The following is a 19,130-nucleotide window of genomic DNA, read 5'->3' as shown; positions in this document are numbered from 1 at the left end:
AAACCTGTTAATTTAATTGGCATATAATAGATTTGTCACAATGAATTTAACTAACATTTTGAAAAATATTTATATTCTGTTTTTCATAATTATTATCAAAGAAGGTACTTTTTATCATATTTTTTTTACCACAGTTTATCAACAATAATTTTGATTTGCCTTAAAAGACTTTGTTAGCTTCTATCAACAGGTTTTTGTTTGATTTCCCTGAAGTATGGGTTTATTTAATGATAGATATCATTACATTTGTACACACATTCCTGTTTTGTTGCGATAGAGAAAAATTATGGGCCAAATGATTGAAGTTGGATAAGTAACGATGTTGGAAAGAACAAGGGACCAATAACAGGGGCATTAATGACCCAAATGAAGATCTTTGGTTATCTTTAAGGACTTTATGTTTTAGGTGTGACCAGGTTTCTGCTATGTTGAAGAATAGACTGGAAGAGGTTAAGATAGTAGTTTAAAACTCATGGTTAATGAAGATAACTGAAGGGGAAATATTGAATTTTTACATTTGACAATGGATACAATATCATTTACTAATGGACTAGGTAATGGAGTATGACAGAAAAAGTAATGCATATGTCCTTGGCAATACCAGTAACTGGACAGATACTGGTAGTCTGCTGTAATATGAATTGCTTGAGAACGGGAAATATGGGTAGAAACTGTGTATCTGCTTTGTTCATGTTTAATTTGAGAGCAGAAATTATAATCTTAGAATACAATAGAATATTAGCACTTCAATACTGGCATTAGATTATGTTACCTGGAGCTGTGTAGATAGAGAAGATTTAGGACTTATTCTAGAATCCACCATATTTTAGTGGTTAGAGCTGGAGGACCATCAAACCCAGAGGGGGGAAAAAAAAAAAAACATCTTTTCAAGGGTAAGTACAATAATAAGAAACTGTAGTATCAGGGAAGTCAAATTCATGTAACAAGCGTACAATAGTCAACTATTCCACATGTAGCTGGAAACTGAAAAGTAACTATGGAATTTACTAATTTAGAGTACATTATAATCAGTAACATTAGTTGATTATGTAGAGCGATAGGAAATAAAGTCTGATGGGTGTAGATTAACAAAGTTTGGAATGTGGTCAAAAGGAAAGAGTTTGCACAGTTTAAGAAGACCAGTTAAGTCATGAGGAGAGAGATCATACATCTGCATAAAAGTCTAGGATTAAAGTAAAATTTCATTAACTCTTAAAATATGTATTATTCATGATTTATGATTTGTGATGTTCTATACCAGATGAGTTGGAGAGGCCTTGCATAAAATGGCATCTTTGTAGAATTTTTGTGTAATATTGACCTACCTTTTTGGCAGTGAGACAACTGTAGCTTCTATTTAGTGATCTCTACTATAAAGATGTTAGCAACATTAATGTGGCAATCCTTGAGGGGATTTTGTTATTTCCTCAGTATTTCTACTCCAACTACACATTGAGATAGCAGATAAATTATCATGCAATGGTCTCTGCACAATATCGAGCCAATGGTGAGTTGAGCTTGAGTCAGAACTCTTATCTTCTGACTTCCAGAAGGTCACCTCTATCTAATGAAACACACAGTTACTAAGGTATCCAGAAAACAATGTAGGATTAGAGCCAATTTTAAATAATCTCTAAAAGATCAAATTATTTTCTTTCCTCTCATAAATAAATACGTAGATAAATAGTCTCAAACCTTTAAGTGAAGGTGTCCAGTAAAATTGAGAATACTACTTGTATATAATTATTTCATTATGTTTTTTAAAATTTTTTTCTGGGCTCTTTCTGGGACTGTAAGTTGACTCAACAAAGAATTCAAATGTAAAAATAGGAATATCAACCTTAGTGCCTGAAGTCAGAATTCTGATTAAATTATTTATTTTATTCTTAATTGTTTTTCAAAAATAGGGGATTTTTAGGCTTTCTATTTACTTTGGTATTATTGTACCAGTAGATTGAGATATTGAAAAACACTAATGTCCTGCCTATTATGGTTATCTCATATTTTATATAAAGGTAAAATTGTTGTATCTGTCATTTAACATTCCAAACACTGTTATCTCCATTTAGAACCTGAGAACTTGTTTCAATTGTTTGTCCCACAGTAACACACATCTATTAAAAGATAGAACAAACTGCACTACTATCAGTTGCAATGCTATACAAGGAAAATGTTTACTTTCTCATTAATTTTAATTTATTTATCAAATATTTATTCATTGATAATATATACCAAACTTCGTTCCAGACTGAATCAATAATAAACAAAATTCTCTGCTCTCACAGGATTTATATTCTCCTTGAGGAGCTCAGATAATAAATGAAAGTAGAGTCAAATGCAAAATATTTTACTAAAACATTATATTTGCTTTGAAAATCACATGAGGATAAGATGTGTTGGACAAGAGTGATATTTTTTAAATAGAACATTTGGGGAGGATCCCATTGATAATGGATGATTTTTAAATAGAACATTTGAGGAAGATCGAATTAATAGTCATTTGAGACAAGACACAAAAAGATAAACAAAAAAGCCATGTGGAATAGGGGCAGGAGTGAGACACTGACAAAAGAAACAGTAAATTGAAAAGCTATGAGGTAGGACATGCCTAGTGTGTTTGAGGAACCAAAGGGAGTTTGATGTGGCAGGAAAAGGAGAAAGGAAACAAAGCTAAAGAAGTAAAGAGTGGAGATTCGGAAGTAAATCTTGTCCACTTCACCTGCAGCCTGAGTTCACTGACTAGAAAACTAACTACAAGTTGGAAAAATTGATTTGATTGACTTAGTTTATGTGACTTTATTTTAACGTTAGAACCAGTCCCATAAATGATTTTATGAGTATTGATTTGGTTTTCCTCCAGAAAGACTCTTACATATAATCTTTTGGAACTGGCTTTTTACTAACCAGATAATTATTTATAAATTTGTTTAGGTTGACCCACACACATACACACACACATAAGTATGTGTCATTTATCATTAGCATGTTCCTTTATTTGCTGAAGTTTTTCATGTATGAATGTTCTACTGTTTACACATCCATTCAAAGATTTGCAGAGTATTTCCAGTTTTGGACTATCTAATGAAATTCCTATAAGCATTCATATGCAGGATTCTGCGTGACCATGCCGCAGTCTCTCGGCTGGGCACAAATCACGAGTCTCCACACAGCTTGTAGATTCAAACAGCAATTCTTTATTCCCGAACTCACACCGGCCATCTACAAACACGTTCTGGGGGAATCCACGTTCTCTGCCCAAATCCACTCCGTTCTCTGCCCAAATCCTCTCCTGCCTAAATCCACACCGCATGGGCTTCTGTCTCTCAAAAAAATACTGTCTGACCCTAAGCACTCAAGAGGAACTCAGCAGCAGGATACGCCCTATTCCAAAAGAGGAACACCCTAATCTCCTATTACTAAACCACCCTATTCTAAAGGGGAAACACCCTACTCTCCTATTATGCTAAACTGCCCTATTCTAAAGGGGGAACACCCTAAACACGGATCCTGCCCTGGTCCTTGAGCAAGGTCACCTTTCAGAAGTCCTTCCACTAGACAGCATGGGAGTAAGCTGGCAAGGAATTTGTCATACCTACTTGGCTGATGGCTCCCAGCATCTCCCCCCTTCTGATTAATTAAACAACAAGTAATGTGGCTTAAGGACCGTGCCTGGTAGGTTGTCCAGTTCAACATATGGCTCTTACCCGTCATTGGAAAACTGACCTTTAGGCGTCAGCCTCCTGTCTTAGGTTGATACCAATGCAACTGGATCATACCCGTCACTGACTACCGGTCCAGCATACAGCCATACTTGTGGATAGGTCTATGCACCAGTGGGGGGGTGAGGTTCTTTGCCTCACCTCTGTTGGCCCCCAAATTTGGCCTTGGTGCCAGTGGGGGAGTGAGGTTAATGTGGCTTAAGGACCGCGCCTGGTAGGTTGTCCAATTCAACATATGGTTCTTACCCGTCATGGGAAAACTGACCTTTAGGCAACTGACCTTTAGGCGTCAGCCTCCTGTCTTAGGTTGATACCATTGCAATTGGATCATACCCGTCACTGACTGCCGGTCCAGCATATAGCCATTGGCCCCCAAATTTAGACCATCACTAGCAGAAGGGAGGAGGATACAGAAATGCCACGACACCAAGCCAATTGACAGTTCCTTTGGAAAAATTGCATCATTGGTGACACCATCAGCAAAGATCACTGGTGACACCATCAGCAAAGATATGCCAGCATTACCACAATTTGCTGCACTAAACGTAGTTACATAGTCCAGGCAAGTTCTATAAGCAGTTCAAAGGGGAGGAATCTTTCAATCTGTCCTTCTCCTCCCAAAGTCCGTTGCCTCCCAAAGTAAATTGGCTCCTTGATTGAGCATACTTGTTGAGTTATATTCATTGGGATGAAGATAGGAATTCTGGCAATGATGCTAAAAAGACATTAACCTGAAAAGAATTATTAAATATAATGAAAAGGAAAGGTGAAAGTAAACAAACAGATCTGTTAACCTCCTTAAAAAAAATTCTTAACAGCTGTTTACCTGATTTAAATTAGTAAACAAGCAGATCTGTTAACCACCTTTAAAAACAATCCTTAACAGCTGTTTACCTAATTTAAATTAAGCCATTTAAATCACGTGAATAAAAAAAAAATTCGGATCCATTTTCTCATGAGCGCTCCTCATATATAAAATACGCACACACAGACATACAACACAAAACACAAATGTGCAAACAAACGTACAACATATAAGATAATAATAAAGGCCTTGTAGCTTTACCTAGGTGAAATCTCCATTGCAATGTTTAAAAACTCTATAGTCAAAAAAAAATAAAACTGATCAGAAAAACATTAACCTAGGTTTGTGTGAGCTCAAAAAATAAAAATAGAACCTTATGATGTGGGAAAAATGCAATAATAAAATAGATATTGAAAAAAGCATCCTTGTTAATCACTGTTGCAGATGTAAGAATGGCCAAGCTGGAGTTCTGGATATCAGCTGTTATGGATTTGAGTCAAATCATCTTCTTTTCGATTCGTAGAAATTGCTTTAGTTAGTCTTTCTGGAATCCAAATCGGCTGCTGTTCTCCCTGTGGAAACACACAAACAGAGCCCCGACTCCAGACAATCACTGGGTCTGGACCTTTCCATTGTCCTGTTAGAATATCTTTCCAAAGAACTTTAGGCTTATGCACATTTTTTGGATACATATGCCTTTCTGCAGCACTAAGTCCTGATGAATCCAAATTTAAAAAGTTTAGAGTAAAAAGTGTTATTTTAAGTTTATCTTTGGGGGATATATACCCCTTTCCAATTCCCTCTTTTTGCTTTAATAAGTACGTTTTAATAGTTTGATGAGCTCTTTCAACTATGCCTTGTCCCTGTGGATTGTATGGAATTCCTGTTATATGAGTAATACCAAATGATGAGCAAAATTGTTTAAAAGAGGTAGAGGTATAGCCAGGACCGTTATCGGTTTTTAACTGTTTAGGAACACCCACAGTGGCAAAATTTTGTAAGCAATGAGCTATAACATCTTTAGTTTTTTCTCCGGCATGAAGGGAGCCCATCAAAAATCCGGAAGAAGTATCAATTGTAACATGTAAATATTTTAATTTTCCAAATTCTGGCAAGTGTGTGACGTCCATCTGCCAAATATGGTTAGGTATCAGTCCTCTAGGATTGACTCCAAGATTAACTTGTGGTAAAAAGGTCACACAATTTTGACATTGTTTTATTATATGTCTGGCTTGTTCTTTAGTTATTTTAAAACGCTTTTGTAAAGTATTAGCATTAACATGGAATTTTTTATGAAAATTCATAGCTTCTTCTAGTGTAGAGAAAATATGTATGTCATGTGTAGTTTTATCTGCTAAATCGTTGCCCAAACTAAGGGCTCCAGGCAATCCTGTATGTGCTCTAATATGTCCTATAAAGAATGGATCTTTTCTGTCCCAGATTAGACTTTGTATAGTGGAAAACAAAGAGAAAACAGTAGAAGAAGGGGAAATCCTACCAGCATCTTCAAGAGATACTATAGCATTAACTACATACTGACTATCAGAAAATAAATTAAATACAGAATCTTTAAACATTAAAAAGGCTTGTAATACTGCATTAAGCTCTACCTTTTGAGCTGATTGTTTGGGTACTAAAAATGTAAAAGTTTGATCAGGGGTAACTACTGCTGCTGTACCATTATTTGACCCATCAGTGAATATATTTGGAGCATTCATGATAGGGGTTTTTCTTGTCATTTTTGGAAAAACTACAGGATGCTTAGACCAAAAAGACAACAAAGGATTAGATGGTAAGTGATTATCAAATGAAACATTAGATTTACACATGATTATTGCCCAAGTATTTAACTCATTAGCTAACTCATCAATTTGATCCATAGTATATGGAGTAATAATTTTATTGGGAGAAATTCCAAACACTCCCTTCGCTGCTTTTATTCCTTTGAGTATTAATTGTCCTACAGCCTCAGGATACCTAGTAAGAATAGTGTTAGGAGAATAAGATAAATGTATCCACAATAATGGACCTTCTTGCCAAAATACTCCTGTAGGAATATTTTTTGTTGGTAGTACAATAAATAATAAAGGCAAACTTATATCAATTCTATCCAAATGTATATTTTCCATATATGTTTCAATAATTTTCAATGCCTTTCTTGCTTCAGGAGTTAACATGCGAGGTGAGTTTGGATCTGATGGACCTTTTAGAATATCAAATAAAGGTCCCAACTCTCCTGTTGGTATGCCTAGATAAGGCCTTATCCAATTTATGTCTCCCAATAACTTTTGAAAGTCGTTAAGTGACTTGAGTTGATCTACTCGTATTTGAATTTTTGGTGGACGGACCATGGTTGAGGATAATAGAACTCCTAAATAATTAATTGGAAAATTTAATTGTACTTTATCTATTGCTATCTCTAGATTATAATTTTTTAATAAGTTTGTAAGTGTGGCATAACATTCCAGCAATATGTTTTTATCTTTATGTGCCAATAATACATCATCCATATAGTGAAATATTTGTAGTTCAGGATTTTGATTTCTAAGTGGCTGGATTGCTTTATTAACATATATTTGACACATAGTTGGACTGTTAGCCATCCCTTGAGGGAGTACTTTCCATTCATATCTCTGATCAGGACCTTCATGATTTAATGCAGGGATAGTAAATGCAAAACGTGGACTATCCTCGGGATGAATTGGAATTGAAAAAAAACAATCTTTAATATCTATGGCTAAAACATGCCAGGTTTTTGGCAAAGCAGACAATTGAGGAATCCCTGATTGAGCAGGTCCCATAATAACCATCTCATTATTAATGGCTCTTAAATCTTGCAATAATCTCCATTTACCAGATTTCTTTTTAATGACAAAAATGGGAGTATTATGGGGAGATATGGAAGGTTGTATATGTCCTTCCGCTAATTGTTGTTTGACCAGATCATGGGCTACTTGTATCTTTTCTTTAGTCAGGGGCCACTGAGGAACCCACACTGGTCTTTCTGATTTCCAAGTAATTTTGATTGTCTCAGTGGCCCTTTCTGAAAATCCAACCCATGTCTGTCTGTTCCTTGATCTATTTGAATTGGTGCTGCTATACCTTGTCCTTGTTTTCCTAATCTTTTTTCTTTCCTAAAACCTTGTCTAGCCCTAGTAGTGGGCGCATTAGGATTGATGTTATTTGTTAATGTCAAACCTAATTGATCTAGGACATCTCGTCCCCATAAATTTATAGGAAGATGATCCAATACATAGGGCTGTATAGTTCCCTCACAACCTTCAGGATCCTTCCAATCTAATATCATTGCACTTCTATGGGGATTAGTAGCCACTCCTAGGCCTCGAAGCGTTTGAGTGGCTTGTTGTAATGGCCAATGTTTTGGCCATTCCTTACTAGATATGATGCTAAGGTCTGCACCTGTGTCCAGTAGCCCATTAAAGTCGTGTCCTTGAATATTTAGTTTTAACATTGGGCGAGAATCTAAATTTAAAGACAACATAGCCCAATCTACACCTGTGGAGCCTAATCCCCTGGAACCTCTTTCTACACTATGACTAGGAAATTTATTATGTAGGCTGGGTATTATTAACAACTGTGCTATTCTGTCTCCAGGTGAAATTACTGATATACCTCTTGGAGAACTAGCTATAATTTTTATTTCACCTACATAATCGGGATCAATTACCCCGGGACTTATCATAAGTCCTTTTAATGTAGATGAACTACGTCCCAATAATAAGCCTACTGTCCCTTGGGGAAGAGGTCCTTTTATTCCTGTGGGAATGATTTGAATTCCCATCTCTGGAGTTAGTACTGCTCTGGCAGAGGCGCAGATGTCCAACCCTGCGCCCCCTCGGGTTTGTCTGATGAGGGATTTAATGGACAATGTGTCCTGGGCACTACTCTGATGGTGTTGCTGGGTTCCTCCACTGCCCCGTATATTTGTGGTTGTGGGCCCCGGAGCATTGGGCCCGGCTGTCCGTTTTTTGGCAACGGAGCCTGATGCCTTTCTCCACGGTATCGTGGGTAAATACCTGGTCCTTTTCCGTTTTTTGGTAAGGGAGTACCCTCTATGGTAGTTTGAGAACGGCATTCATTAGCCCAATGTCTCCCTCTACGGCATCGTGGGCAAATACCCGGTATTCTATTTCTTTGATACCTAGTTTTGTTAAATCCTCCTCCTATGGGGCAACTCCTTTTAAAATGTCCTGTTTGTTCACAATCATAGCATGTTTTTGGCCTGGTATCTAAAGCCTGTTGTACTGCAGCTGCCAAGACTTGCCCTTGTTCATTAATATCTCTACATAATTTAATATATGTGTTTAAATCTTCATGTCTCCATGGTCTAATAACCTCTCTGCAGCAACGATTTGCTTGGTCATAAGCCAGTTGTTTTATTAATGGCATTGCTTGTTCCGTATCCCCAAAAATTTTGGCAGCCGTTTGAATTAGCCTATCTACAAAGTCAGCGTAAGGTTCATTAGCTCTCTGTATTACCTTAGATAGCTGACCTTGTAAATCTCCATGTCCTTGTAAAGTCTTCCATGCCCTAACTGCGTCTGCAGCAATTTGTGCATATATAGCAGGATCATATTCAATTTGTTGCCGCTGACCCTCATAAGGTCCTTTTCCTAGCAACATTTCTAAATTTCTTTGAGGGTAACCGGCTGCTGCATTTCTCCTAGCTGTCTCTGCACAAAATTCCTCATTGGCAACCTTCCATAACAAATATTGTCCTCCATTTAGCACAGATTTACACATGCTAGCCCAATCTGCTGGCGTCATGTCCAAGTTAGTAATGGACTCGACCATGCTCACCGTGAAGGGAGCTTGGGGACCATAGGTTGTTACAGCCTCCTTTAACTGCTTCACTGTTTTAAAATCTAAAGCACGGTGAATTCGCTGCCCTCCTGCCTGCTCAAGTACAGGGCATGCTAATCTTCGAGGTCCTGTCTCAGGATCCCAATTATCAACTACGGGGTTTGAGGGCCACTCAGCTGTCTCTATCGGTGGGGCTGTTGGTTGAATTAAAGCCTCTTGTGATAAAACGGAGTTAGTAACAGCCTCCTGTTGTGGCCTTTTTTCTAACAACCCCTTTTCCTTTAAATTTTCTTCCTCTGTCTGACTAGCTGGAGAGACCTTCTCTTTTGCTTGATCTAAAATGTCTTTCACCATATTCTGAACCTCTAACAATTTACTTAACATCTTTTCAGTTTGTTTTAATCTACTATAAAGATAACACAACCCAATAAGGTAACACAAAACAAAACTGAAATTGAATGAAGCAAAAACGGAATAAAAAATCGTTGTATCAATTTTCTCTTCCTCAGGGCCGACAAACTTCAAGCCTTTAGTCAACCATTTTTTCCAGTTTGCCTGAGAAATTTCTAGGGATAGGCAGCTTGAAACAAAAACAAAATAAATCAAAAGGAGAACACATTGTTTTTTGAAATGGTCACCCATTCTCTCACCTTCCCTCAGGGGCGAGCAATTTCACTTACCCCCAAGCTTCAGGCGTTCCGCGTACGGGCCACCAGATGCCGCAGTCTCTCGGCTGGGCACAAATCACGAGTCTCCACACAGCTTGTAGATTCAAACAGCAATTCTTTATTCCCGAACTCACACCGGCCGTCTACAAACACGTTCTGGGGGAATCCACGTTCTCTGCCCAAATCCACTCCGTTCTCTGCCCAAATCCTCTCCTGCCTAAATCCACACCGCATGGGCTTCTGTCTCTCAAAAAAATACTGTCTGACCCTAAGCACTCAAGAGGAACTCAGCAGCAGGATACGCCCTATTCCAAAAGAGGAACACCCTAATCTCCTATTACTAAACCACCCTATTCTAAAGGGGAAACACCCTACTCTCCTATTATGCTAAACTGCCCTATTCTAAAGGGGGAACACCCTAAACACGGATCCTGCCCTGGTCCTTGAGCAAGGTCACCTTTCAGAAGTCCTTCCACTAGACAGCATGGGAGTAAGCTGGCAAGGAATTTGTCATACCTACTTGGCTGATGGCTCCCAGCATGACCACATTTGGATTTCTCTAGGATAATTACTTAGGAATACAATTACTGTAATACATGATATTTACATGTCTGGTTCTTTTTATTTTTAAAAGAAACTGTCCAACTCTTTCCCTTTATCATTTGACAACCCCATCAGCAATATATGAATGATCCAGTTTTTTTAGAGAACTTGCCATCATTTGGTGTTATCACTATCTTTTATTTTCACCATTTTGATATATATGAAATAACATATGTCATAGTTTTTAAAAATTAATATACTCTGTTAGGGTTTGGATGTGAGATATCCCCCCCAAAACTCATGTGTAAGACAAATCAAGGAGGCATAGAGGAGAAATGATTGTGTTGTTGAGATCCTTATGCCAGTCAGTGAATTTATCCTCTTATAGGATTAACTGAGAGGTAACTAAAGGCAGGTAGGGTTTGTCTGGGGGAGGTAGGTCATTAGGGTCATGCCTCTGGGATACATATTCTGTATCTGGTGAGTAGAATCTCTCTCACTTTCTGGTCATCACATGAGCTGGTTCCTTCTACCACACTGCTCCACCATAATGTTCTGCCTCACCTTGAGTCCTAAGGAACAGAGTCAGCTGTCTATGAATTGAGACCTCTGAATTCATTAGCCCCCAAATAAACTTTTCCTCCTCTAAAGTTGTTCTTGTCAGATCTTTTAGTCACAGTAGTGAAAAAGCTGACTAAAACATACTTTATTGTTTTAGGGTAGTTAAAATTACAGAAACATTTAGATAAAAGTATAGAAGCTCTACATTTTATGCATATTTACACACAAATAACATAAAGTTTAATTTTAGAATTTTCAAATTCATTCCAATAGCCTTACCTCTTTAAGGTTTCAAAATCCTCTCCTGCCAATTTAGGTTAAAAAAATTGTTTAGTTATTTTATAGTCCTTGGACTTATATTTGGATGACTAACAAAGAAAATTTTAAAACCATATGTTGATTTTATTGTTTGCATATCAAATCCAGATTTAACGATAAATACACTCACATTCATGCATATCCCTTAATTAAAACTTTTTCTTCTATTTGACTTTTAACACTAAGAATCAATCTGTAGTTGTAATCTCCACATATTATCTAAAGTATAAAATTATTTTGTACTGAATTTGAATCTGTAATTGGCATACTGATTCATGCTGAGATAAGACTATAGTTATAGGTCTGGATAAATGAGAAGTAATGAAGATGAAGTTAACTTCTTATAGCTTAATACACTTGAGAGATTATTGGGTAAAAAGATTATTGAGGCTGAAGCACCACTATTATTCAGTAGGAACAAAAGATAACACTGACAATAAAACTCTCATTTATTATTGTGCTTTTGGTTTTAGGACACTCCTGTGTATCTCCATTTCAACACAAGGCATCCTGATGTTCGCAAATCATTGCTTTATCATCTATTTACCATAGTTTTAGGTGATATGAATTAAACTGACATTAAATTCTAGCTAAGTATTACAGGTTGTGATTCAGAAGAATGGACCCTGGTATTCTTTACAAACTTCCAGTGCCTTGATGCCCAACCAATTCCAAAATACCAAAGGATGAATGTGTTCTCTGATATGTGGAAGCTAACCCACAGGAGGTGGGGAGAGGAAGAGTAGAAGTTCAGAGGATTAGACAAAGGGAAATGAAGGCAAAAGAGGGGAGATAGGAATAAGAAAGGCAGTGGAAAGAATCTGACATAATTTTCCTATGTAGATATATGAATACACCACAGTGTACACCTACAAGACTAGCACCCTAATTAGAATATGATGTATTCCACACATGCATAATTTTATCAAAATGGATTCCCCCCTCTATATATATATGTAAAATCTAAAATCTATATCTGTATATGTGTGTGGATATATATGTGTGTTTATGTATATATATGTATAGGTGTGTATATATTTGTGTGTGTGTATATATATATATGTGTATTTTATATATATATATATATATATATATATATATATATATATATATATATATTACAAATAAAAAGATTTAAGGACTTACATATCCTTCTCTGTATTAAAAGAGAAAAGTCCATTCTTGGAAAGCATTTATTTCCCAACAGCATTTAGATGGATAGATGTTAAAACAAGGGTGTAAATTAAGTTACCACATAAGTAAATGTAGGTAGAAATGATATTCAAAGGCTGAGATGCAAGCTGTAGGTTGATGAAGGATGTAGGGGAAGGGCATATTGCAGCTAACTTAATAAAACAGAAGCTGCTAATGTAGAACGGAAACTGGGAAACAAAGAAGACTCTCTTTCAGTATTATAGGCACTTTAGCCACAGGAATTTTGTTAAAAATACTTCAAGTCACTTTTTTTTTTGTTTTAAATATTCAAATATAATACCGTCTGTTATAATTTAGATCTGAAATGTACCCAAAGTCTGATAGGTTAACAGCTTGTTTTCTGGCTGGCACTGTTGGGAGGTGGTGGCAACTTTCAGAGGTGGGGCCTCCTAGGAGGTCTTTAGGTTACTGCAGGTGTGGAGCTGAAGACAGCTATGAGACTTCCACCCTTTCCTTTTCATATCCTTTACTTCCCAGGCATGAAGAGAGCGGTCTACTCTACATCATGTCCTGCCATTGATGTGATGACTTGTCACTGACCCAAAGAATATGACCAACAGATTGTTAACCAGAACTTTCAAAACTGTCAGTTGAGTATACCTTTGTTCCTTATTAAATTATTTATTTCTCATATTTGTTATTGTCACAGAAAGATGACCAACACAGTATCTGAGTAACGATGTGTTATGAAGAAAGAGGCTGACTCTTTAAAATCATGCAGAGCATGCTTGTCTGTGTGGGCTGTCTCTCATCCAGCTAGGAGGTCCATGGAACAGGGTATAGGAAAGTGTGGCTGCAGAGCCACTAATCAAGACCTCTGGAGACCAAGCAGGAGCCAGGTCTGATTTTATTGTGCAGTTACCATGTACATATACTCAGGCAGTAGCTAGCAGATTATAGAAAGCCACCAATACAATTTCTTGCCAACTGTTCTTGCAGCCACCAATCCAGGAGCAGGTGTGGAGCAAGCGCAGGGACCACAACATGTGACCTCACACCCAGGGCTGTGCCTAAGGGGTAAGTGGTTTGCCACTGACACGCCTAGCACAAGGGGAGGGGTTTGCCACTCATGCGCTCTTAACTTATGCCATGTATGCAGTACTCCATGCACTTGTCCCCACACCTGTGTTTCCAGATATCTGGGAGGCTGAAACAGCAGGGTTACAAGTTCAAGGACAGCCTGGGCAACTTAGTGAGACACTGTATCAAAATGAAAAAAAAAAAAAAATAAAGTGCTTAATACAGTTCAGTGGTTCAATCCCCAGTACTTAGCCCCACACATAAATAGGTTAAGTGAAATAGGCCAGCCACAGATTTACAAATATTATATTACTTCATTTTTATGTAGAATCTAAAAAGTCGAACTCAGAGAAGCAAAGAGCAGAATATTGACTGCCAAGGTCTGGGAGTGCAGGTTGATGGTCAAAGGCTACAAAGTGTTAGTTAGACAAGATGGATAATTTTTGGAGATATATTATAGAATATATTGACTATAAATAATAAAAATGTATACTGGAAAAATTTGAAGAGATTAGATCTTATATTTTTCCCACTATGAAAGAAAAACTCATGTGAAGACATGGGTTTGTTAATTACCTTAATTTTGGCAACCATTTTACAAAATATACAGATATGAAAGTCTTACCTTTACCCCATAAATATTTAAATATTTTATTTGTCAATAATTACTCAAAAAACCTGTAAAAAGAATTAGACATGTATAGAATGAAATCCAAATTAATCAAATATACAGTTAATTAATTTAGATATAAAATAAGGTTTTAATTGTGTTGTAGTCACACTTTTAAAACAACCCTTAAGATTTAAACATCTTTTCAGGTATCATCAAATTATTTTAATTATTTTATTGCAAACTTTTATATATCTTTCACGTTCAAGGTAAAATATCTTTGTGTGTGTGTGTATGTGTATAGAGTTCAGGCTACAATTTTAGAAAATCAAATTTTGGCTATATCATCTACTATCTAACTCTAACCTTAGTAGTTCCATTTTCAAAAATAAATTTCCATTACAAATTCACAAAGCCAGTTTCTATTTTCCAGTATAATTTGCAATGTATTCCTTATAAGATGGTAAATGCCACGACCTCTATATTTTAACTACCTTCCAATTAATAAAATGCCTACTACAAATAATTTAAATAACAATTATATTTTAAGGAAAGTATGGATAATATTAAGTTTTATTTTAATAAGTTTAAAATAGCAGAAATGGAAACATTATGAAAAGTAGAGAAGTTTCCCAATGTTTACTTCATTCTACACAATCACAACATACAATCAACAGTATCCATGATATCGCAAATGTATTAATTATTAATAAAAAAATTGGTAAAACTATATATCTTATAAAAATCTATAGTAATATCCAAAACTTTCCCAAATATTTTGATATTTATGGTTATAAAACAGATGCGGTTTTAAAAAAAGCTTTTACACATAATACACTTTAGTGCTGCTGTATTTCCTCATTATAGTGGATTCTTAGTGTTCTCTCAAGGAAGCAAATAATGTTTTTCTTTTACCTTTTCTATAAAATTCCATCAATTTTTTTTAAAGTTCATGTGAAATATTAAGTAGTGTTTTTTAAATATGTTTAGAATGAAATAAGTATTTTTCATATTGCAGATGGATGTACTCAAGAAGTAATTCTTAAAATATTATGTAAGAAAATTGATCCATTTGCCTGATTAATTTGATAACTCTTGTTCTAAGGTAAGGCATTTAACACTATTTAATCTTTAAGTGTCAGAATTTATGGAGTTAATTAACTGAAATCATTATGGTACTTAAACATTACACAGCACTTTCACATATAATTATCTCATTGACCTTATTTAATGTGGTATAATAAACTTGCTCTTGATAAAAGATCACAACCATCATATGAGAGAATTCTGGGCATTCATTTTTTCTACTATCTTACCACCAAAGTTAAGGATGGTGGTGAATAAGCTTAATGATACAAAGAACAATGACCACTTTTGTCCAATCAGGAATTATAAAACAAAATATATTTATAAGTATTAATAAAATTTTGTCTCACCAAGCACATAAAATATGTGGTAAATGTCTTTGGCACTTTGCCCATGTCCTGTCAGTCTTTACCATTTTTGTTCACATCATTCTAACTTCCAACTGCCAGCTTCTGTGACCTTCCCTGAAGGTGTTCTCTGCCCTGTGCAACCTGCTATACCTGCACCACATGAAAGTGCCAGTGAACTGGTATGCCCCTGGGAGCATCTCTCAACCAGTGATTGATGCGAGTTAATGTGAAAATACTCCAGTGAGATATCCGCACTGTGTGCTCTAAGAGAATTCCCATATTTCCAAAGCAGGATTTGTCTTCAGTTGCTCACCATGGTAACTTGTTTGATAAGGCACCGTGTATTGTCTTCTTTTCCTCCTCTGTCTCATTTGTCCTTTCTTCAACCAATGTTTCCTGGAACACCTTCCAAATAAATTTTATGAAAATCCTCATATCACAGTCTATTCCTGAAGAAATCTAAAATAATCCCAAAAGACCAAGAAAAATATCACATCTAAAGTTCTTTCAAATAGGCTTACAAGTACATAATCCATTAGGGAATAGGCTTGCTTATTACATATGAACTCTGGGAGAATTACATCAGCAAACAACTTCTAGTGTCTATTAGGAAAAATATGGAAAGAGATCTTGATCAGAGGGGATGTTTTTTCAGGGACCTCCTTTATTTGGCAGAAGATGACAGTGCACTACATTCACCTGATTTCCCCTATTGAACCTGCAACTAAAGATCATCTCATGATTTGAGGCAGTTAGCCTTCCTATGTAGTATATATTTTCTAGTTTTTACTCCAGAAAATAAAATATTAAGATGTTATCTTCTCTCTCCCAAATATCTAATTCTTTTCCTTAATCCAGTATTTTTTTTTACCTCGCAGAAAATTATCTCCCTGAATAATAAAGAACTCTAACCCAGAAAAGTCATAATTGTCTTAAAGAAAAATATAAGTATGAAAGAAAATATGGGACAACATGGGAAAAGGCCACCTCTTTTTTCAACCCCTTGATTTGCAGACCTGTCTATTCTGACTATGGGAGAAACAAATGATATGTTTGTTCCCAGATCAGAACTTTTTGTGGTATCCAGTCTTTGCTTTGACACGTGTTATTAAAAATGTGCTATAGTTTGGATCTGGACTGTTCTCCAAAAACCCGTTTTTTAAAGATTTGATCCTCAGCTTGACACTATTGGATGTGTCCTAGTGAAAGGAAGTTCAGTTATTGCAGGCCTTCCCTAAAAGATGTTGAGGGAACCCTGGCCTCTTCCTGTCTTTGGTTTTGCTTCTGGGTTTCCGTGAGGTAAACAGACTTCCTCTGCCACATATTCCTGTTATGCTTCGTTGCCTTACCATAGGCTCAGAGAAATGGAATCAGCAGACCATCCACTAAACTTCCTGAAATAATAAGCACAAATAAATTATTCCTCCTTTTAAGTAGTTTATCTCAGATATGTTTTTCAGAGTAATAGAAAGCTTATTGTAACATACTGTTTCTGAATCTTTAGTAGTTGATTCCATTATTCAAGTTGGTCAACTTACTTAAGTTAATCTGTCATTTGTGTGAATGAGCCTATTCACCCCTTCATTTAATTAATTCGGTAATTCCAGGACAGTGCTGTCAGCACCATGTGGGCAGTACAACAGTTCATTCCAGCAAGAAAAAAAAAAAAAAAATTCTGTAACAGTAAGTCACATAGTCTCTAAGCAGTTAGGGTGATTCTAGATTGACTTTCTTGATTTTCATCAATTTAACCAATAAGAAATCAATAAGCCCAAATGAATTTATTTAGTTTATTATATATGGAAGAACAGGAAACACAAACTTCATATGCATATCAGTTCCCTTTGCGCCCCTCTCAAGTTTCATGTGTCTCAAGAAGAATGTCTCAGGTGAATATTGCTCACAAAGAGGTCAAAGCTAACAGTAACTTGGTAAACTTCCAATTTTATAAGAATGGTAGCAAAACATATCTTTACCCTGGAGGGAAGACTTTATCTTTCTTATACTGGCAAGGAAACAAATCTATCATCTGACCTAGAGAAGTTGCTATGTTTACCTTCCAAATTTGTTTGGTACAGAGACATCCTTGAGAAGAAATTCCTTGAGAAAAGTCATCAGAATACAGGTACAAACACCACAAGGCATTGCCTTACAACATCTTCCAACATGAGGTCCAATTCAATCAGCCTATTGCCAGGCAGTGATCAATTATGCCATTAAGAACATTTTCTCTGGTCTCTTTTCAAAACTTGAGCATTTGGTAGTAGTAGTACTAGATATATATTGAAGGCAGAAGTCTATATTAGCCTATGAATTAATTCAACTATAGTGCTTGCCACCATTAAACTTCATTAATTATCCCATTGAGTAATACTGAAGTGTCTAGAGAAATAAAAAAGATTTTAAAGTGTTTGAGATGTATTAATCACCTTATTAATTTATTACTTACTTTATTAGTTCATATCCTTCCATCATATTCCTATTTATGGAAGAAATATCTTATCTTAATGCCCCTCAATGAATTCCTTCAGTCTTGTTTCTTCAATAAATATCCTGACCATCTATGCTAACCATTAGGGACATTTTATAGATTTGTGTGAATACATGTCTCTGGCTATCTCTTAATCTTGAGCAATCATTATTTGAGCTTTTTATTTTAATTTCATCTAAATCATGCTTATTCTATTTCAGGTTCATCCCCTCATTAGGGGAAAGGTATTCCTGAAATCCCCACTTGTGGTAACAACATTTCTTAGCCAATTGTTCACAGATAAAACCCAATGAGGCCAGTAAGGTTGATTTCAAGTAAGCCTAAGCCTTGAACCTCTCACTTGGGCCAAAACATTAGAGGAGTAAACCTAACCAATTGTAGAGAGGGATGTGTTTTTTTAATTTTAGAACAGTTATTATGGATAAAAGTAAAGACTTGACCTACATTTGAAATTTTCTGGAATGAATGTCATATTGATTTTTTTAAATTAAAAAAATGACTATCTGGTTCCAATACACAATATAACCTCATGATTTTGGGCAATTGTAATTCTATAGTTGCATTTAATTCTATAAATTAAAATGTAAATTTATTTATTAAAGATTGTGAGTAAAATAGTATTTTGGATAGTATTTTATATAATTTTAGGAACACAAAAATTTTTACATACACTCATACACATTTTTGGTATTAATAAGTTAATTCAAATTAATCCATCCTGACCCAGAAAAAGTTTTGAGAATACTGCTAAAGAAATCTTTTAACCTTGTTAATTCATTTATTTGGGAAATTTATGAAGACAGAAACATTCACCAGTAATATTTTTATTAACATATAACTACTATTTTGGGGACACTTTGAGAAATACTTAATCTAGTAAATCAATTTTTATTACCATATAGAATTACTTTATGCGGGAA

Source organism: Callospermophilus lateralis, chromosome 8 (assembly GCF_048772815.1).
Source record: "Callospermophilus lateralis isolate mCalLat2 chromosome 8, mCalLat2.hap1, whole genome shotgun sequence".
NCBI lineage: Eukaryota > Metazoa > Chordata > Mammalia > Rodentia > Sciuridae > Callospermophilus > Callospermophilus lateralis.
Note: the sequence above shows the minus strand (reverse complement) of the source record.